The sequence below is a fragment of the Emydura macquarii genome, unplaced genomic scaffold (assembly GCF_026122565.2).
Source record: "Emydura macquarii macquarii isolate MOO-44397 ecotype Brisbane River unplaced genomic scaffold, CSIRO-AGI_Emac_v2 contig_561, whole genome shotgun sequence".
NCBI classification, from domain to species: Eukaryota; Metazoa; Chordata; order Testudines; family Chelidae; genus Emydura; species Emydura macquarii.
The window spans coordinates 5,949,791-5,973,146 of record NW_027130698.1 but is presented as its reverse complement, the minus strand read 5'-3'; the positions used below and the strand labels follow the sequence as shown (position 1 = coordinate 5,973,146).

Genomic DNA, 23,356 nt, shown 5'->3' with positions numbered 1-23,356 from the left:
ATTTACTTACTAATGCTTGCACTATGGGAAAAAAATCCACTGACTTCAATAGCAAAACCTCCATTGACTTCGGTAGAATAAGGTTTTTGGAACATAAGGTCCTTTGCAGATTCTCTACAGGAGTGTGAAATTCACCTGAACAGATTTTGCATTGACTTTCCATTGATAATGTCAAAGGGACAGAGCCTCTGGAGTTGCAAAGTGGTGGTGTAGCTTCATTGTCTTCAATAGAGATTGCCCGTGTAAATCAACCTGTATGGCCACTAAGCTTAATATTTTAACATTTAATTTAGAAAAGAAGTCTATCTGAAATTCTGATGCTATTTCTATACTTATTATTGCAGTATTTATTTTTAAATAGTGTTCAGTGATTTTATAAAGTTTCAGATTCTGCAGCTTGCCACAAATATTAGCATGCAATAATCCATTTCATTACTGGAGTAAAATTTGTTTTAACTGATGCAAGTGCCACTTTAAGGCAATGGCCAGTTTTGTTCTAGAACAGAAAGCAAGTACATTAGGGAATGAGGAGCAACATAAAAGCAACATAAAGCTATTACCATGCTTTCTATCATCATTCTCAGCTGTCTCTGATAGTCTGTGACATCTGCGACATCTGTGATGTAGCCTGGAAAAATTCCCTATGTCCCTCTTCAACTTGATGCTTTTTCTCAGTGAATACTAGCAAGTAGGGGGAAAACAGTATTCATTTAAGCTAGGTGATTTATGTTTGTTTAGGTTTTGTCCAGACCAATTTGATAGCTTGGTGGATCTTTTATTATGCGGTTCCCCTTGTTGTGACCTCTTTACCTGACTAGTTTTACATAGTGTCACTTTTTCGTTCCCAAATTCAAATGTGTTTGTTTTAGAAGGAGTCAGCTAGCATTCGCTGTCCCAGATGTTTCTATGTGCATCTTGTCAATGAAATCTCCACGCTCTTGGATGCAAAGCAAGTAAGCCACCTCTGGCAGCTCTCTTACCTGCTTCCTGGGGAGTCCATCAACAGACGCCTCTCACACTGGGTGGTTCCCCCTGTCTGGCTTTCCTCATTGGGGACACAGACCTCATTCCCAGCAAGTCAAGGCCGGAACCTGGGTGGAAGCCTCCATGTCAGGATGCCTGTCTGGCGGGCGCTATCATCTATCCCTGAAAGCAGTTACCCATTTGGAATTTTGTATCCCCCATGGAAATATCTGCTGAACTATTAAAAAGTAAAATGGAATAGTTAGTGGACCATGGCTTCACTCCTGCATACCTCCTGAATTGTTGCCTGGGAGCTAGAGGTGTGCAAGGAATGCAGGATCAAACCCAAGAGAAATAAAGATTGCATTCCGTCTGTGCGCTGCTGAAAAACCTGTAGATGAGCTGCCAGTTTTCCAGCATAAAAAAGTTGTTTTGTTTATTTCAGTTCATCATTCACATGGATACAAGGCTTATAAGACACACACTCCTAAAAACTTCAAAAAGTAATTGAAATAGAAGACAGAGTACACACTTAAAATATTTAAACCATTTGAACGAATGTAGATATGGATGTCTTTAAAGAGCAGTAAACAGCTTACAGAAATAGACAAAATAGCCTCTCTCACTGCTTTAGGATGGCTGTTTCCTTATTTCCTTTTGTCTTCTCTGTATTTGACAACTGTTGGTGTAAAAACCATCTTCTCTCCAGCTCCTGTAGGCTAGAACAGCCTGATTCTTCCTTGCCATCTTATTCTCCTCCAATTCTTTTCTAATTCCTTTGGAAAGCATCATTGTTTACTGTAACACACAGAGGCCCCAACTGAAATTTGGTCCCCATTGTACTGGATATACACAAAGGCCTTGTCTCCTGTTGGCAGCATATGGATACATGTAGCTTACATTCCATAGTGAAATGCAGGCTACGTCCACAGTGTGGCGTGTAGCTACATGCAGCAGTGAAAGTTCCCCCACACCAGAGCCTTTGCCCACGGCCAGATCCTTTCCCTGTAGCAGAGAAAGGCTCTAGCAATGGGACACTGCACTGCTAATAGTAGCAGTAGATGTGGGAGATACCCTTTGGGTGTGTAGACAGCTGTGAAGGGTATATATCCTAAGGCTCTGGTGTGACTTGACTGTATTCACTTAAGCAGTGCCTCACCATCTAAACTGTTAACAGTGTTTATACCTGTAGTGGTGGTGCGGGAAGGTAGGGCTTGCAGTGCATGTAATCCACGTGCTATCGTAAGATACGATTCCCCAACCTCAAGAGTTTAAAATCTGAATAGGCATTACAGACAAAAGGTGGGAAACTGAGGCAGGGAGATTAAGTTCTCCATGTCCATTGAATATAGGTCAAGAAATAATGGGCTTAATCTGCAGGAAGGGAGATTTAGGTTAGATATTAGGAGTCACCTTTTAACTATAAGGGTAGTTAAACTCTGACACAGGCTTCCAAGGGAGGTTGTGGAATCCCCATCCTGGGAGAACAGGTTGGACAAACACCTTTCTAGGTTTACTGGAGCCTGCCTCAGCATAGGGAGGCTGGACTAGATGATTTCAAGGTCTCTTCCAGCCCTGCGTTTCTAGGAGTCCATAACTGACCTTGAGTGCTTATAGGCACATATTTGCACACTGATATTGTGCATTCATATATTCCCAATTTTGCACAATTACTACATATTCACTTATCTAGCCATGACAAACACAAACTAGCAATGTGTGAACACGGCGTGTGCTTATGCTTTCTCACAGATACAAACCTAACAACGGTACTGGAAAAAAAAAATCAGATCCTATTTTCTCCCCTGTGTCTAAACGCTTTATTTATTTTCAGAATTTTCCCTCAAATAGGACATACTTAAGGTTTCTAATGTAGATTGAATATTACTGTGAAATGTGTAGACTCCAATGAAAATTCATCTTAGGTGTTAATTAGCACAATATTTATCTCATCTAATATGCAAACTAAGACATCACAGACTCATTAGTGTCAGCTGTGTTACCTTTAAGCTAAATTAAATCTCTAGCCAGTGTGCGGGGGGAGGGGACATTTGTATTTCTCTTTGAAGAGAATGAGGGTCTGTTTACTCCCCTCCTTCATTATGAAGTGTCAAGTTAAGGAAAGTGTACCCTAAGTATACAAAATATGGCATACACTGCTTGGGGCGGGACCATATTTGGGGTTATTAAAATACAAGCCTAAAAAAGAGTAACTTCCAGTTACCTACCAAAATTTAAATGTGCAATAAAGGGGAAAGTGAATTCTCTAGGAAGACATTGAATAGAAATAGACATGACATAGACCTTGCTAACAATCTAGAGAGGAGGAAATGGATTTTTTCAGAGGACAGTATATCTTATAAACTGAAATGTTTCATTTATTGCAAACTGATGTCATTGGTGTGTAGAGTCCATGTTAGTATCAACTTGTTTTAGAGGCATTTAATTTTCAGTTTAGGTTCAAAAGAACTAAGAATTGTACTTCTAATGGATGCCCCCACTTTTTTTTTTTTTTTTTGCACTGAAGATTAATGCGACTCCTCAGTTACTCTGCTGAAGAGGACAACATAATGTTATTTATTAAACCAGTGTTGAATCCATCATTGTCCATAATGATCATTTCTGATTAGTGATATGAATTCTAATGCTTGCATACCCTACCTGTATTCAAGAGAGGCAATGAGCTGTGTTGCATTCAGCAGTCTTCTGGGGACAGAGAGATAGAAAATGCTGCACTTAAGGACCTTGTGTGCTTTATTTCCATATCCTGCTAAACATATCAAATGTCATCAGCCCAGTGAACTGAGAGCTCCCAAGCATAGGTGTGCAGAGAAAGAAGAAGTTGTAAGAAAGGAAAGAAAGGAAAAGAGTTATTCACTAATGTAAAGGAAAACAAGAAAGAAGTTCTGACCCACCTTTGAACCACAGTACTAAGCTCCCTCTGTAGAAGATTAACCTCATGAGATCTTGCAGCAGATGGGCCCACACCAGATATTAACATAGATAAGATTTAAGAGCGGACTATATGGATACATCAGCCCCTATAGCTTCTACAGCTGGGCAGTGTGGAGAAAAGCAAGACTGCAATGGGGGATGTGGTCCATGGGGAGGAAAGAGGTAACTTCGCCCTTGCCGAGCTGCCTTCATTGCTTCCCCAGGGAATCCAAGCAGCAGAGAGGCATTGTGGAAAGAGGGTTGGGCCAGGGATTGGGAGAGGGTGACATGCTAAGAGGTATCCCTTGAAGTTTAAATTCAATCCAAAAACTACTGTGGCTGGTACTAACTAATCTTACATATTCAGCTGTTCCCTTCAGAAGGAGGCTCCTAGTGCAGCCAGCAGCTCAGTAACCAGTGGCAGCTGCGCTGCCTTTGGGGCCAGAGGGTTCAAAAGGAAGCTCAGGGGCAGCCTAGGATTAGAGTGTGGGAGAACAAGAGTTCCTACTGATTAGCCACATCACAAAGGGCTGTGGGAAAGGAGACAATCCTCTTACTAGCTGCCTCTCAGTTTCTTGGTGAGTTGTGTTACTAACTCCCCCACCATGAGCATGTCTGCACTTGAGAACACAAGGGTCAGTTCAGTTTCTGGGCACATTAACCCTTGAATGTATGCCATTAAGGATACTAATTGGGGTGGGGTGTTATAGGTTGTTTCCAATAGGAAGTGGACGCACCCCAACCCATTCCATATGGGCTGTGCAGTGATAATGTCTTGTGTCCTAGCCTACATCTGAACTGGGGACAAAAGAAGTGTTTCCAATTACTAGTCTCCTTTAGGGACAGGGGCAAGTTAAGCTTTAAGCACAGCCCCCAAGAAACGTACTGAAGATGCCCAGACACTTACCTCAAAAGGCCACCAAACTCCCACAGAGATGCAGAGGACAAGCCTCGAAGCTTAACAGGACCACAGATGCAAGTACTAAGAAAATGCACTGTACAACTTTAAAGCTGGAATGGAGCACTCACATTTTAAAAACCTGACAGTACTTTTATGGCTTATAAATCCATTTTGTTTTATTTCCCTTCATCCCATTTGTGGCAGACTTTCGTACTCCAGCTAAAAATTCTTTTCAACTCCACTGTTTTCCCTTTGCAGTATAATCTTGGGGAAAAAAAATCACTTTTCACATTACTGGAAAGGCATCTAAAATGTTTTATAGTCTCTAACACCTGGGAAAAAACATAACAATTTAGTGATATGACATTTTTGGAGAGCATGGAAGCAAACTCTAAATGAGATTTGAGCTCTTAAGCTGCTTTATCAAGCTCTGATTCTAATCTGAATCGGATCTCGCATTTCGGTAGTGATGAGAATGCAAAGCTTGGGTTCTTTTCCAATTAAAACAAAGCAACAAGCCGCTCTTTTCAGTTAACTGGAGGACACGCACAGACCCCGACCTTCGGTATACAATTTCATACTGGAAATCCCCTATTTCAGATCAAGCTTGGGGGAAAATTTGCTTCTGAATTCAAAACCCCTCAGTTTCCCCTGTGTTAATCATCAAGACTCCCCCAGATGTTGCCACACTCAATTACCCTCACCAACTCTTGCATCTCTGATAGCTTCATGGCTATTTCCTGGGGCCTGATCAGGTATGTAGTTACCATCCTCCCTGGCTCAGACTCTACCAAAAACCCTTTACAACTTTGCAACCTGTGGTTAGGAAGGGGGAGGGCTATCAATAAAGCATATCATTTGCCCACCCCCAAGCACTGTGAGAAAAGATGGGGAGAAAGTTAAGACAACCGGAGTCTGTATTAGTGTTTCCTTCCTTTAGGGGGTGGGAGCATGAACACCGTCTCTGGCTCGAGCCACAAATGGGAGCAGAGCTGAAGGGGACAGGGCATTTTGGTGCTGTGAATACACAGAGGTCCAGATCCACAAAGGGCCTTAGGTGGCTAAACCCCAGATTTGGATACTCCTATGATCCACCAACCCCCTGCTCAGCTGCCATCTATCCTTATAGGTTCCTAACCTCACTTGGCACCCAAATATTTGCTGTAAAATCTCCCTAGTCACCAAAAGTATGTCTAAGCTTTGAGCTGGGAGTGTAATTCCCAGTTTAGCTAGATGTACATTCACTAGGTAGTGTGCTAAAATAGAAGTGTAGACATGGTGGCATTAGCGGCAGACAGGGCTAGCTGCCCACGTAAGTACCTAAGGTCCTTGGCAGCATTGACCGTCCGAGCACCTTTGGCTACACTTCTATTTTTAGTGCACTAGCTCAATCAAAGATAATCACCAACTCCACGGTAGATGTACCCTAAGCGTGTGCCTCTGCACATGCATACTGTTGTCTTGGTCAGAGGCCTGGATGCCTATTTCCTTTCTAAGCCCCTGGGGAAGATAGATGGGGCAATTGCTATTTTGCCTGCAGGACTCAATCCAGTAGGCATGTTCAGAGCACATCTAACTCCACACAAAATGGCAGGGAGTGAGGTAGGCACTCTGCCTTATAACCTTTAACCCAGTGGTTAGGGTACTCAGGTGGGATATAGGAAACACTGGTTCAATTCTCATCCTCACCCCCATCCACAAGTGATGGGAAGGGATTTGAACAAACAGTGGGTTATGACATTCTGATAGGAATCTCTCTCAATCCCTCCTCATAACGCTGATTTTGTATAAATAATGAAATATTGATTGGCCAGAGAGAGTGAAAATTCTATTGTCTGAAAATCAAAAGACCATAGGGCTTAAAAATTAACCAACACCATATTTGGAGATAGGAATCAAAATTGTGCTGTTAGAAGTTCTCCCCGCTCCAATTTACCAACAGTCAGGAGACCAATTGAAAGGAAGTGATTGGAGATAGAGGTGTTTTAGGATGGGAAGGAAAAATTCAACACTGCAACAATAATGGCATTTAATGTTGTTGGATGTAGATTACCCTCCCTCCCCTTGATTTAGTCCCATGTAGACTTCTACCTCAAATTTGGTAATTTTTATGTCCATATCCTCATTTCCATTAGCCCTCCTGCCACTCTCTCTAAATTTCTCATTACCCTTATTAAAAACTGAGGCAAAATATTTGTTTAGGTGTTGGGCCATGCCTACATTATCTTTAATCTCCGTCCATCCTAAGTGCTTAGCGATTCCACATCTTTCCTTGTCTTCTTTTTATTTATATGGCTATAGAACCTTTTACTATTGGTTTTAATCTTCTTTGCAAGGTCCAATGCGGTGTGGCTTTGAGCAATTCTCACTTCTTCCCTACACTCTCTGACCTCCAAGAGGTAGCTGTCCTTGCTGATCCATCTCACCTTCCATTCCTTGTTGACTCTTTTGCTTTCTCAATCACCTGGTTGAGATGCTTGCTCATCCAGTTTGGTCCGCACCTCTTTCCTATGAATTTTTCCCCTTGCTTGAAATGCAGGATTCAGATAGTTCCGGCAACTTCGACAAATTCCAAGCTCCTCGACATTCAGATCCTTGAATTCTTTAGTCCAGTCCACTTCGTTAACTCATTCCTTTTATTTATGAAAGTTTGCCCCTTTTGAAATCAAGGACTCTAGTTGAAGACCAATTTTTGTTTTTCCTTCTGTTTAGTTTAAAGTCAATTAGCTCATGAGCACTTGAAGCAAGCTTGTCTCCTAGAACCAGCTCTTCTAGGAGGTTCTCACTACTCACCAATACCAATTAATGGCATCACCTCTTTTTGGTTCAGCAAGTGAAAAAATGTGTCAGCTCTCACATCCAGGAAAGTCTGATCCCTACTGTTATTAGTAGCATTTGTCCTCCAATCTAGATCAAGGAAGTTAAAGTCTCTCATAATCACACAATTCCTAGTAGTATTTGTTTCATTAAAAACATAAAAGTTCTCTATCGATAACCAAATCTGATCTTGGGGGGTCTATAGCACACCCCAAGCAATACACCAGGGGAAACTCTGGTAGGTTTCTTTCCCCAAGTGATTTTGGCCAAACAGACTCAGTTTTGTCCATTTCATCACTTCTAATTTCTTTATAGTCTACCTCATCATTAATATACAATGCTTCTCCACCACCTTTACCTTTATTTTTGTCTATCCTGAACTGCACATAACCTTCAATACCTGTACTCCAGTCTTGGACTACTAGTCCACCATGTTTCTGTTATCCATATAATATCTGGTTTCACTTCCTGCACCAGGAGTTCTAGTTCCTCCATTTTGTTACTCAGGCTCCTTGCATTGGTATAAAAACATCTTAGTTGTTTCTGCTTGGCTTCACTCAGATTCCTTACCTGACTGGGTACATTCATTCTACTGCCATTTTTGCCTATCTGACTGTTAGATTTATTGGTATTGGCACTCTCTGTCCTCCTAATGTCCATTCTCCTACCCACTGATGTTCCTTTCTCCGTTGCTGTATTCTCTCTTTCTTGATTTTCCTCCTGCACAATATTAGAATCAAGTGTGGAGATTACATGATCATCTCCCCCTGAGTTTCTAGTTTAAAGCTCTTTTAATGAGTTGTGCCAACCTCCATCCCAGAAGTCTATTTCTCTCCATACTCAGGTGGAGTCCACCCCATGAGAACAGTCCTCTGTCCATGAGTGCCTCCCAGTGGTCAAACATCCCAAAGCCCTTCTTATAACATCACTGCTTCTCCTTGTGGCATAGGTACTCCAACTCCCTGAGAGGTGATAGCTATGTCAACGGGAGTAGCCCTCCTATTAACATAGAGCTGTCTGCACCAGGAGTTAGGTTGGTATAACTACATCACTCACTGTAGTTATACCAGCTGAAGTTTGTAGTGTAGACCAGGGCTAAGGGAGCAACGTGCCCAAGTGCCTGTGAAAGTCAATTTCCCTTAGATGGCTTTGAAATTTCTGCCTGTGACCACTTAAACCTACCCCATCCTAGCTTAACTGTGGCCAAGCAGACCTGTGTGTATTTTCTCCTCTCAAAAGTGAATTACACAAAATCCTTCTTATCTAGCATCTAGTCACATTTGACTGGAAGTTTTGCTGAAGGGAATATGACCACAATCAGTGGCATTTGCATCTGAAAAGCAGGATGCCCAGGATGTGCTCGTAGAGAGTCATATGTATGAAATGGCATTAGTCCTGCTACCTCGTGCACAAAGTGGAATAACAGTGGAAAGAAGGACATAGAAGTGCCTTTCTGCCACTCCTCGCCATAATGCAGTGCTACAGCATTCAGCAACAAGATAGAATCAGATGAAGAAATAGAACAACTGTTTAGTGTATCCATTATTAGATGTCTTAACTCGGTTACTGGACTTCAATACCCTGTTCATGAGAGTTTCAATAAATCTCTCTTTGCTCTCAGGGTGAAATCCTGACCCTATTGAAATCCACAGATGTTTTGCTATTGACTTCAATAGGGCCAAGATTTCACCCTTGATTTTAAGTAAGCATTTACAGAACCATCACTTCTAATTCACTTTTTGACCTGGTTTTTCAAGACTATAAATGATTATTTTGTGTGGTGACAAACAATCTGTAGAAAAAGCTTTATACAAAACAGACTAGTTTCCTGAAAGATGCAACTGAAAAAAGTAGGTGATGTGCACTTAGGGTTATAAATTTTTATATTATAAAGCCCAAATCAATATGTGCAACTTACACTGATTTTTTACAGTGATTCATATCCAACAGAGCACACCCATTAGATTTATACCAACAGAATAATGAGAACAATGTCCCTTAAAATTTCTCAGTAACTGATCTACAAAGCTCTTCTCTCTGCCTTGTTAAAAAACAAAAACCACACAGATCTCATGAGACCAGTATTTTGCTTGAATATGTTTTATAGAAAGTTTGAACCAGAATAATAGCTTGCAAGAAACAAATGAGCTTATCCATGAACAGGATTGCTAACTTCCAAACTATCCATGCCTTTGCAAAAGATTGTCCTGCATGTTTGAATTTTCGGAGAAGAGCTTTCTCTATCCAAGGGTAGAGGCCCCTACACTAAATAATTAGACATGAGAAAACATACACAAACCTGTAAAATTTAAATCTATAATTAGGTGTAAATAACTGATCATCAATACAGGATTAAGAATTATGTTTAATTAATTATCAACATTACCCAGTAATTACACAACGTATAACATTAAATACATTGAAATGAGAGTGTAAAAATAGCAAATAAGGGTTTATTGAAAAGGCTATAATTAAGGAGGTTGTCCCTGGATAATGCATTGTATCTTCTCTAGTACATGCCTTGTAAATCACACAGTTCATTCCCATACAAGAATGTGTTGTCTGGCCAAAATGATTGCATACTGCATGTTAAAAACAACATGATGTGTCAAATTATTAGCATAATCAAAATCCTTCCACAAGGACAATGTATTGTAGAATAGCCAACATCTCAGTACATGAGACTAATATTAGGTAATGTAAGTGGCTCATTTTTTATTAATTGTGCTTGTCACAGTCGCACCAATAGAACTGGCATGTTTTTCCTGAATAAATATCATTTGACAGATGGGCTAGAGGTATTATAAATATTCCTTCATTTCTGGTCATAAAACCATTCCTTATAGTGGTGATTTAGCCTGTTGTTAATTACATATTTCTAGATACCCAAGTACTCCAGCAGGGTTCATGGGCAAGAGTTTGTTTCGATGGGATGTGGAGAAAAGTCATCCCTTGGCAACAGGCATAAGAGGTAGGAGGGAAGCATATACTACATCTGGGAATTCACAGTTACACTCGGAATAGAGCTTGTGCTCTGCCACTTCAAAAATATAGACTCTTGTCATTTGATCCAAAGGAGGCAATCATATAATTACAACAGTAATAGAGCTTACAGCACATGTTCTGTCTAAAAAAAATATCTCTGTAGCAATCTGCATGTAACTGGAGGGAGGAGCACAGGTTGCAGGAGGGAGGAGTTTGGAGGGAGCACAAGGAAGGCAGCCTACGTACATATGACTCAAACTCTGGCTGTAGTTGCAGTACCTCTGCAAATAGTTTTCCTAATAAAGACCCTAATTTAGTTTCAGAAACCATGAGTCCTCTCATGTTGTTACCCTGTACATGGTATATGAAAAACATCATGGTTATAAACACACACATAAAAACCCCACTAGTAAGTCCGCAATACAATTAAAGAACAAATCCACTGTTCTATTCATTTTTAATGCAAAACATTCAATATTCCACACATCTCAGGTGAACACCAGAGTAGGAAAGGGTCTAAATTAATGAATATGGAACATTCACCTCTAACCAAGTGTATAAACCCAGTTCAGAACAATGACTCATAGTTCTTTCACCGGATGAGAAAACATGAGTTGATGGCCATTTTTATGATGCAAAATACTCTTCTGTTGGCTGACTGCTTACTGATCCAGCAAGAGAAAACATCTCAATGCAATCACATATTGTTATTTTTGGACACCGCTAAGGTTCTTGTGGTTGTTGTAGTTGACACAGAAAAGACCCATGAAGACAACTGGAGTTCCACCTGTGTCCCAGATGGAAATAAGAACATGGGTTTTGCAACTAAGTTAAAATATCCAACAATAGTAGGTAATTATTTTGAGCAAATTTTATTTATTGCTTCTGGTATCCAAAGGATGTGATCTTACGTATAGCCCACTATGTAAAATATGATCTTCCTTAGCACCGTTTCTGCACATAACTGTGAAGTAGAACTAATACATTTAACTGATAAATACATCAAAGGAAGCATGTCTAAAGCAATAAACATCTCCTGTGGTGGTGATGTTTATGCGCTACAGGAGACATTTTTGCTGAGTACATATCTCCCTTTGATGTAGTTATCGTTATTATAATGAAAGCATTAGTTGATTTTATTGCTTTTTAAACACCACTGTTGTCCGCCATAGTTCCATTAAATGTAAACTGTGTTGGTTAATAATGTGGAGTGAATAGAAATTGATCCAGTCTTAAATGAAAAAAAAAGAACAATGTTAAGGGACTGGCTATCAGCATAAAACTCTTCATTTGTCCCATTTCCTTGATGCTCTATGGTTGTCATCATGGACCAAAATTTAGAACGGTGTACACAGAACTTCGCATATAACTAACACAAGCAATAAGCACCTGGAGTCAGAGTATGTGCTCTAATTTCTCTCTCACTCACACACACACACACACACACACACACACACACACACACACACACACCCTCTCCTCCCCCCCCCAAAAAATTATCTGCTCAGTACTGGCCTAACTCTGCTCCCAGTTATATTAGGAGGAGTTTTACCATCAACTTCAATGTGAGAAGATTTAGGCTAACAATGTATGCTTTCAAAAAATCTCATCCACACCTCTTTAAAAATCTGTGCCCATATTTTCACCTGCTTTAGTATTCTACATTTGGTCCCATAACCACTGTTCACACGACATCTTACCTTTGATAGCAAAGTGTATCATCTGTGCTTTTCTTAAACTGTTGCCAAAAAAATTTCACAATTCAGGAGCATTGACTTGTAGCATGAGCAGCCCTCACACCCTGGAAGTCAACACACTGTTTACTAGTGATTGCTAATAACTTAAATCTGTGGAGTAACTGCTACCATGTTACTAAACTAGCTTGGGGATTAGGTTTAAACACAGTTCAATCAGATCAGTACTGAGGGGTTGATATGATAAAGCCTGTACAGCCTGTCCTATGCTATGCATGTTCTGTGGATGAAGTGTCTCTAGGGCTTACCGCTTACATGAACACTTAAACCACATTAAAAAACTAATGAGATTTTCAGATGAATGCAGTAGGGCTTGGGCTCATAGAATGATACAAGAAGCTTGATTTTTTTTTTCAGAGAGATGGGCATGTGAAACAGTACACGAGCTTAAAACAGCTGAACCAATGGAACATATAATATGAACAGAAATCTCTGCAGTAAGGAAGTCCACGTGAAGGAATGCCATGTGTTGCTAAAAATCTTGTAAAGCCACAACTGACCAGGTCACCTTTTCAGGGGATATTGTAATCTCAATATACTTCTACTGGGATAAATACAGTAGAGGTAACATAAGGGACATAACATAACATAAGGAAATGACTTCCACTAGGTACTGAAGCAAACAGACTTGATTTATAATTACCACTTAATGTAGGGAGTTGATAATCGATTGCAATGTGCACAAACACCCTTCTGCACTACCAAGGAGAAGCACTTTTTTCCTAGCATCAGTGACCAGAGATGTGGAGACCTTTGACATGTATTTTAAACGAGAAAGAAAATAAGGGGCAACAACCAAACAACTTGAAGGGGTGAAAGTTAATTTATAAGCACATTCTGCAAAATAAAATTGACTATTAAGGCATATTTCTTTGTGTAGCAACATGTGCAGCACTTTTATCTATGATATGCTGATTGGAGAAAGAAACGCTAAATATATTTAGCATAGAGACTATGTTTTAAAGACATTGGGAGGGAGGATTAATGGGCGGTGTTTAGCACTCCAGGCAAAGAGTCAGCTCAGGAATCTATATCCAAGATGCATATGATAGAATATTCTCTTTTGTGTTTCTCTGCAAAGTCAATCATGGATTTCTTATTATGGTCAATTACTCGGTTACAAAAGTGCAGCTACACATGGGTAGGTTCCAACTAAAGTTTGCCAGAAACTCTCTAGGCTGCTTCTAACTATAGCATTAGAACGTACTGAGGCACCAGTAGCACATTCTTCCTTGATGCTTGCCACCTGAAATTTGTTAGCAAAGCTTGGGTCAAGGGTGGCAAAGTAATTTGCCATATTAACTATTTGCCTAAAATTGGATCTGGGTCTTAAACAGAAGCTCTTCTTTAAGCTACTTCTTTGTGATCATGGAAAATGCCTAATTAAAAGTTGAAAAGTATTAAGTTTGCATCAGAAAACTTGGAAAGAAGGATCTGAATTATTGGATCCTTCTTTAAAAAAAAAAAAAAAAGTATTGGACAGTTTGCATTTTGCCTTTGATTTGTATCCTGTTGATGAAGGAAGTGTTAGAGGAAACTGCATTAATCCCTGGTTCAGATGAAATGCTGCCAAAAGCTAATGGCTGTTCAGTGAATGAATGAAAATATGTTGCTGAGGAGGGAAGACGTCAAAGACAAACTGATCTTCAAAAACAGAGTCAGGGTAAGACAAGGTGAACAGTGCTATAGCAAGTAGGTTGATAAACAAAATCTTTAGGTTTTTTGAGAGGAGGTCTTTCTTCAGGATTATCCAGATTTTGCAAATGTAGGGTCATAGATTGCTTCAGCATCAGAACCAGGAGATAGATGCCTGGATTAGGGAGAAGTATCAGTCCTTGTGATAGGGACTTCTGTGGTTGAGCTGCCTAGTGGCTAGATGGCCAGTCTTTTCAGTCTGAGGCCAGAGGTGATGGTAGGATGAAATCAGGCTTTCCCTTTCCACTGGGTCCCAGCTCAGGGCACAACATAACTCAACCCCTAAACCAGACAGATGGGTCTACCTCATGGCAGGGGAGATGAAGACCTGCTTCCCTGGGTTACTTCCTACAAGTCTCTTTAGTTTGGGGCATGGCCCTGTTGGTCCCACTGTACCACAGTTGAGGCTTACTTGCAGGCTCCCATTAGCACAGGAACCTTTACTTGTCTCAAGTGTCTGGTCACTAACCCATCCATTTGGGCAAGCAAACAGAGAACTCCTGCCTCCTTCTCAGTCAACCCCCTCAGGCTCCCTTCTTTTCTCCCCTCTCCAGACCTGGAATTGGCTGCAGGTTTAAGGGTGCGGGGCTAGCTGAACCCAAAGGTTTTATTTAACCCCTGCCATGCCAGACAGCATTTCTCTGCTTTCTCACAGTCCTATTTCTCACAGAGACCACAAGCATCATATCTCTGTCATTCCTATTCTGTTGAATCAGCATTCAGGGTTTTTTTTTTTTTTAACTCATTGTGGGGCAGACCCTTTTGCACTTCTCAGTAACAATCTCTGACAAGGGGTGGGCACAACGCCAGCACCAATGTGTGAAGAGGCAAAACGGGGGGAGGCGTGTGTGCATATGGCATAGTTAGAGTCATGATAGGGCTTCTCACACTTGAATCTGGGACTCCATCCAAGTTAGTTAAAAAATTGTCAAAGGACTGGGGCAGTTCAGCTTTTCTGTGATATACAGTTTATTTCTCCTTCTATTGCTCAGTGTCATGAGCCAATTTCTCTATGAGGAGTGTACTTCCCTGCCTATATTTCAGATGTTCAACATGGCTTACCTTTGATCTGGAGGCGGGCTGGGAATTGGGCAGGGCTAGGAGATTTTTTTTCCTAATTTTTGGAAACCCCACAAGAAGATGTGGCTTCACAGTCCAAGAGTTGGCTCTTTTCTTGTTGTTTTACTTTTAATACACTCATCTTCCTCAAACCAACTGACTGTTGTATTATCAATCCTTTCATCGACTTAGCCCTGCCTTTCCAAATATTATTTTAATGCAAGCATTGGGTGCAGCTGTGTCTCATCAGGCCCTTGTGCCTTTTTTATGGGACTTTGTAAGGGGCCTTGATTAAACACTGTTTCAGCTGTTGCAGGAGGGAGTGTTCTCTTTTTCTGCATTTTCTCGCCTGCATTGTTGTGAATTCTAAAGGTTTCATTGTTCCTTTGCACGATGATGTTGAATTAATTTTTGGATTTTTTTTTAAGTGTATTTTTATTGGATAAAGTGTCCTTTGAAAATGACAGAAGGGTGCAGCACTATGCAGTGAAACTTCAGCGGAGGCTATGTTTCTGGGATTTCCTCTATTAACATCTGCTGACTGCTCTCATTGTTTTCATAGATTAATCTTCCCTAATTGAGTTGTGTATTTTATTAGGTCTTTCGTCTAAAATTAAATTTCATGGACATCTTTTGTTACAGTGCTTCCAAAGTCTGCAGTTGTGAATGAAACCAGGCTTTCAAATTTGAGCATTTAAGGAAACAAAATGCATTTGCTTCTATTTTTAACTGCCATGGGCTAGGCTGCAAATGTAGATACCAGCACATCCTTTACAAAAAACACCTAGGAAGGTCTTAAAAATTCTCTTCTTCTAGTTCAGTTACATTTTTATTTGAAATGTTCAATTTTAATATTCATCAACAAGCTACTCTGTCATCTATACTAAAAGGAAAGTGCTAGCTATCTGTACTCTAGATAGTGTACATTTTTTGAGAACTGCTTGGCAATCCTTTGGTTTTTCTTTTTTGGTGAAACGATCAGTACAGTTTAGATATTTTAGTTCAATGTCACTATAAAAATGCTTTACAATTATAGCAAGAGAATTAGAAGATATATTTGTAATATGAATTGCTAACCACTGTCAGCTGACAAGCCTGTGTCCTTGCATGAAAATTATGCTATTACTTCCCATGACAGTGAGCAAAATGTAAAGATCATGGGTCACATAAAAGAGACAAAGGTGGAGAAATTCACACAAAAATGATTTAGGACTGTCACAGAAAAGACAACTAACATTTGCTTTGCTGCCTCCCCCCCATACACACTGAGATAGCATGAAGATCTTAAAAGTTTTTATTTGCCTAAGCTCTTTTAGAAATAATAGAGGAGTCCTAATTTATTTTAATATGATGAATCTAAGAACAAGAGAGGTTTTAAAGAGAGAGTTAACAACAGGGTTCATTTTCATTTTAAAGCTGGAAACATTTTAATTTTGAAATGAGCAAATATCTAGTGCCATCTGGTCCCATCTAGAACAACAGTGCCTCAGTATTATGTCCCAGAATTTAAAGTCAAGTAGGATCAGATTGCAATTTGAAGCAAGATTAACTATCATACATACTCTTAATTACTATCACGTGCTTATGAAGTTTTACTTGCTTCTTTGGGGTCAGATTCTGTCTGCAGATGTGTGAGAAACACTCATTTACCTTAAATGAAGATGTGCACACATCAGAGGGCAGCATTTAGCTTCTTTGTAAAGGCATGTGTTTACTCTTTTTGGTAAAACATCTGGCTTGATAGAAGATGATAGATATTTTGAACAAAGAAGGTTGATTTGATTTATGCACTTGCTGCTTTTATTGTATATATGTATTACTTTTTATTTTTGAAATTTCTACAATAAGGGCTTAATTTTCCAAATGATGCGAACAGTTATGCATCTAATTTGTGCCTGTGGTTTCTTTGCACATGCAAATCAGGCAGTTGTACTGACAAATGAACAGGTATGGCTCCAACTGTCCATTTCCACTTACTGTACAAATACCAAATTTCTGGTGTGTGTGCACGCAAATTAAACATGCACTTGCACATGACATTTGTGCACAAATAGTTGCAGAAACAGGGTTTGTTTTTGTTTTTTTAATCAGGCCTTAAAACTAAGTAAATGCTGTAAAAAAGGAGGATTAATAAAATTCATTTTGAGTAAGTTGAGCAAAAACCTTTAACAATTAAAAGTTGACCTGACTGAAGACAGCACTGATGTTAAAATAGTACACAAAACATGGTAACTGATTTTTGGTGATGTTGCCATATGTAAATATTAAGTGAAGGACAACTATCATTAGGAAACATAAAAACAACTTTCCTAACTGCTCACATTACCAAATTATCCTGTATGTTTCTTTCCACATGAAAGAAAGCATTGCTTCTTTCCCAGCAAAAGAAGACCCATCAAGGCTGTGGAACCTGTGCCCAGCAGATCTCACTATCCCAGATTCCCCAGTTCCCTCCTTCTAGAGTCACTCTTCTCTTCCTTATATCCAGAGTGGAATGAATGAGTTATACCAGCCTTAGTGAATCAGCAACTACATGTAAGACTCTCTAACACCTGTTAACAGAGAGAATTGAGAGAAGGGCTGTGCTAGCCCATTATAACAGGGCATAATTGCTGGCGTTGCATAGCCCAATGTATTCAGCACGTCTCACTGGCAATGTTTTTCCACTGTTTTTACCATTATGCCTGCCACCGCTTATATTTATTTCTCCGTGTGGGGATGAACAGTGTACAGATGTGTGTGTGTGTGTGAAAGTTAACTTAGGTAAGGTCTCTCAGAACACGGGCTGGCTGCTTATTTATGTTTTATACACCTAAGATATTATGCTGGGGCTAGATTGCCTTATGCAGACAAGCGGGTGAGTCAACCCTCTCATTGCCCTTTCTGGATCTTGAGTCCAGGTGTGGCACAAAGCTGCTGTTGTCTGGAGACAGCACCAAGTGAGTGGATGAAGAGAGGATAAACAGGAGCGGAGCCACTCCCTTACTTCCTAGCTGGTCTCATGAGAGAACAGGAAGTAAAATGTACCTTTCTCAAGGGCTACAGCAACTTAGTTTTCCCCTTTGGAGAAAGAGGGGACCAGTCAGGAGTTACTGCTTTAATAGAGTTGCTCCAAGGTAGAGCAGTTACATGCTGCCTCTCACTCAGGGCTAAGCTCTTGGATCAATCAAAATGGGGCAAGGCTTGGCTTTCTCTATGTGTTTGTAAAGTGTTGAGCACAATGGGGCCCTGGTCACAGATGGGCTTTCTGTGCACTACCACAGCCATCACCACACCAGTAGCACTCACTGGATCAGGCTCTCATTTTACTGGAAAGCCATTTTCTCCGTGTTATCACCACTGCCTTTTAAAGCTAAGAGCCATTTTGATTTCCAGCTCCTTAGCAAAAGGAATTTAAAACACTAGACAAGGCTAGTGCATTCCAGTTTTTAGAAAGCTTAAATGGACTTTGGAAGCACTGAGAAGTCATTATGACTGACCATTTGTGGTTTACAAGGCAAATTGTAATCCCATACCTTGTTCGCTGCGTTTATGACACATTCTCAATATTGCTGAGCTTTTGGCAAGCTTTTTGAACAAAACTGTAAGAGAAAAAGATTCCCAGAAAAAAATGCAATGTGAGATTGTGATATACTGTTGGGCAGTGGGAGTTAAGTGGGAGATGACACCTCTAGTCTCAGCAGTTTGACTAAGCAGAGTGGTCTGCAGCCCCCTCCCCCTCCCCCTGGGTAATTAGCTAAGAACTCCTCCTCTTATTTCAATCTACTTTAATGATTAATCAGCAGAATCAAAGCTTCCTCTTACCTTTACATATGAGTGGGGGAGTAATTTTCAGTGGCCTAACCACAGGGCTGGGAGCTAGGAATTCCTGCATTCTAATTCCACAAACATGACATGCTGCACGTCTTTGGGCGAGTCTTCCATCTTCTCCCCCTCAGCTTCCTGATCTGTAAGACAAGGAGAACAATTTTCATTTAAAAACACCCTGATGAGGTAAGTAAATGAGGGTTAATCAGCTAACATTTTACAGAGCTTGGAAAACAAATGTCTGACAATCTAACAGTCTCTTCATTTGACAGATGGTTTCTAAAAATTTGAAAAGTCTTCGCCATAGAAAAAATTACTAGCCTTAAGATCAATTCATACAACAGATATCTGAACACATGGCTGCCTTTCTTCATTTATGCTTCTACTTATGGTGCAGGATTAAATGCCAATATTCCACTAACTTTTTTCTTTATCAAGATCCCACATTATACTTTTTGTCCAGCTGTGATTCATGGGACCATTTCTTTCTTTCTTTCCTTCCTTGATATTTTCTGTTAGACTCATGTAAATTTTTTATTAGTGATCATAAAACCCGCCCCCCACACACATCATCTATATGAATATATATGCTAGATGCTATTTTAACAGTTTTTACTTTACATAGTTAACTTTTACAAACCCGAGAACCTAGTCATGTATCTGAATATTGCTACAGGGCAATATGGTCATGAGAATCACCACATTGACTAAGAGGATATTCCTGATGGTCTTAGAGTTGTCCTCCCATTTTTCAGCTTATTGCACAATCCCCTCCATTCCGCCTTCCAAGCACACAGCCCCTACCCCTGCTGCTAAAAGTGAATCAAGCTGACTTGTATATAAATTGTCTGTTTTCCTTCTCTTAACCTCTGTCCACTTGTCTGTTTGTCCTTAGACTGATAGCACTCAGAGCAGGGACCATCCTCCTTGAGGGTTCGAAAAGTGTCCAGCATCCATTAAGCACGATTATAAACACAATGTCTTAAAGAAACCCCATATGGTTCTGGAAAATCCTTCTAAAGGTAATAAGTATAGATGAGCTACTGTTTAAAGGTTGATTTACATGATCTTCTCCCACCCATCTTAAATCCCGTTTTTTTTTGTTTTTTTTTAAATATATAAATCAAAACGTTTCTGTCGCTGGAAGTCTTGCACTTAGAATACCTCCCAGGTCTCCCTAACTAAAACAATCCATAGCTCAGTGCATTGTGAAGAATTGACTGTTGGAAACTTTAATAGCCGGGCAGAGTGTGAATTTCTTTCTGGTTTTGTTTCTAGTCTATCACTAGAGTTGTCTACTAAGTCTCAATGCAGCTAAACGGTCACATGGAAGCTGAAAAACTTGTTTCCTTTAGAGAAAGGCACATTAAGGCACAGAATGTAAAAAGCTTCATGGGCCCTTGTGTACGGCTCTGACTGCAAATGAGCGGAATGATGACAAACACCATTAGTAGCTGCTTTACTCCCCCTAGAGCCTTGCCTGGTGTGCCAGAGAAATAGGAGATTCCTTTTAGAAGCCAGGCTATTCTCTAGCAAGGCTAATAATAAACCCCCTAGCTGGTGCTGATTAGAATAATCAATTACATGAAATGATCCCTGTGGTATAAAGGAGAAGTGTCAGGACAATTGTCATTGGAAAAATTGTTCTTCCCCATGCCCTAAAATAAAGGTAATTTCAGCCGACTGCTAGTAAATAAATGCTAATTTCTTTCAGCATTAACCTTCCGTTCTCTCCCCCCCCCAAAAAAAACACCCTATATTTTCTCTTAATTGTAATTTACTCTCATTCCTTAATATCAATTTTAGTAACATCATAGCAAACCGAGGGCCAAAGGATAACAAAAGCTCTGTTATATATACACGTTTCATTGAGAGCATTGAATGTGGGACCCAATAGAATTTGCCAGGTAGAGTAAAACCGCTATTCTCCCAGGTTTTTGTACCCTTGCACTGGAGGGCAGAAACGCAGCTAACAGGATGAGTACTGGTAATTCTTGTTTACAGAATCCAAGAGTTTAATTTTCTAGCTAGATTTGGACTTTGCCACCAAACTATCCCTCTATCTTAACTTCATGCATTTGACTTCCAAAGCCAGGGTTCCATCCACCTTCTTCTTGTGATTCACAGACTCAGCGCATGTCCCTCAGTGACTGGCATGCAGAGTTTCTGAGCTGATTCAAAATACTGTAACTGGGTTGCTGCCTCCAGAGCACTCTCTTGTGGCTCAAGGTGGCCACGGAGCGTCCCTGCCTTGGTTTCTCTTTAGTCAGTCTTTGGTCTATTCCTGCTGTTGCAGTGACTTTCTGCCATAGATGTAACTTGGTCCTCTGGCCAAGCTACTTACAAAATCCCACCACTTCCATGGCATCCAAATACAAATCAAACAAAATTCAATGTCTTTGCCCTAATCTCCAACACGGCCTAGCCCCTCCTTCCCAAGGCTCCATTGCCTATCCTCTAATGTCAAACACTCTTCTGCCTACCCTCTGGTCTACATTTTTTGCCCTTCCTGGGCTCCTTTTGGTCCATCCTCACATTATCTCCTAGGCTCTGTTGGGTTGCCCCCTAGTCTTTCCTGAGTGGGAACTCCGAGGCCTTCCTATTTGGAGCCTCTCTCAGCCCTCTCTCTGCCTTTTGCTCTCCTCTGGTTCCTCATCTGCTCTCCTCTCCAGCCAATCCTCCATTGCTAGGCTTTCTTCCTCTTAAGTCCAACGCTGCACAGTGTAGCAGGGCAGGGCTGATTGGGTCATGGCCTTTTGCCCTTAAAAGTTACAAGGTGGCCTGCCCTAGACCCAAACCCTGTAGTACAGAACCATTGTACTGATTTGGGAGCGAAATCCTTTTGGTACCTGTGTCCTGTAGAAGTGTGCCAGTAACAAGAAATCTGCTCAGAGTACACAGTGTCCAGTTCATCTGTAATGCCCTCTCTACTAGTGCGCCCAGGGTTCTCAGTTTCTCTTCCACATGGCTAAATGTACAGAGGCCAAGAGGACATGATTAGAGAGAAGGTGGGGGGCTGCTACAATGTCACTAGCTCTTTTGGATGCTCTTCTTCCGATGTGATTTTCTGTGAAAAAGGGGAAGCGTGGAGCAATTACTCTCATGGCCCAGCACATCAGACCTTGTCTGTGTGAAGACGACCCACTGTCCAGTGGCTCCTCACTGCCATCACGCTGCCATGATTCCTGACTCTGAACTGGCTCCTCCCAATCTGTCTGTGCATCATGAATCACTCACTCCACCCCAAACCTCCTCCTCCAAGTAGAGCTTCAGCACTTCTCTCTACCCTCCCCTTCTGATGAGGACAACTCTCCCCTTTTTAAATGCAGGGTTCTCAGGTTCCTTTTGTGTCTTGTGTGGAGGCAGAAGATGAGAAAGTTGTAAGCAAAGAAAACTCAGCATCTCCTGTCCTGTGAGGGGTGTGGTTCCACGCCTCTAGCTCCAGTCCACAAGCAGACCAAAACCAAAAGAGCATTTATTCCCTTGTCAGCATTTGGAGGGGAGAGAGAGAGAACAACAACACTGTGAAACAAAGAATATAATATAAAAGGACAGACCAGAGTTAAAAGTGAATCCATGATTTAATTACATGTGATACTTTTCACAATGAATCATCAGCTGTTCTTAATATTGCTATTCCTGTGTTCCTTAAGATAGCTTAAAGAGGGAGAGTGACAGAGACAACCCAATCCTGTATATTGGCTCTGCATGCTTGGGAAACACTGACCCAGCTGTGCGTGGACAGCTTTATCAATAAGGACCCCACTATCTGACCAGGGGGAGAGGGAGAGTGTACAGTCAGAGAAGACAAAATTCTATCCCCTCCCCTTGAGATATTTTTCTGACTGTCCCATGCTAGATAAATTACCGAATCTCCAGGCATGTTGATTCAATAAGCATGAGCCCCACAATGTAACAAGCACTTCCTACTAGTCCCCTCAGTGGTACATCTACACTTAGAACTGGGGGTGTGATTCTCAGCCTGAGTGGACATACACTAGCTCTCATTGAGCTAGTGCAATAAAAAATAGCACTGCAGCTGTAGTAGCATGGGCAGCGGCAAGCAGCAGCACAGGCTAGCCACCCCTCATACGTATCACACGGCCCAGGTGGGTTTATACTTCGGGTAGCTAACTCAAGCCACCACTAGTCACTGCCCGTGCTATCACAGCTGCAGTGCTATCTTTATTGCACTAGCTTGCCTATGTCCACTCAAGCTGGGACTTGCACCCCATCTCCAAGTAGAGATGCTGCCATAGAGAGGGATATACAACGTGCCATCATGTACTTGTAATGAAAAAATGCAGGGGAGACTGTAGTAATTGGTCAAGGGACTGAAATATCACTTGATTAGCAGATGTAGCCTTCTAATGAAGGTGAAGAAGAATAGTAGCAAGTATGTTTGGGGAAGTCTTTTTTAAATGCAGGATGCTGCCTAATA

General features: G+C 40.9%; 1 long non-coding RNA gene across 1 annotated transcript; it reads right to left on the bottom strand.

Moving 5' to 3' along the window:
- Positions 1-11,321: 11,321 nt before the first annotated feature.
- On the bottom strand, positions 11,322-18,956 carry LOC137147636 (uncharacterized). Its single transcript, XR_010918274.1, has 3 exons — positions 18,913-18,956; positions 18,624-18,689; positions 11,322-11,387 (listed from the first exon to the last, which is right to left on the bottom strand). It is a non-coding gene; the product is annotated as an uncharacterized lncRNA (long non-coding RNA).
- Positions 18,957-23,356: the final 4,400 nt, after the last annotated feature.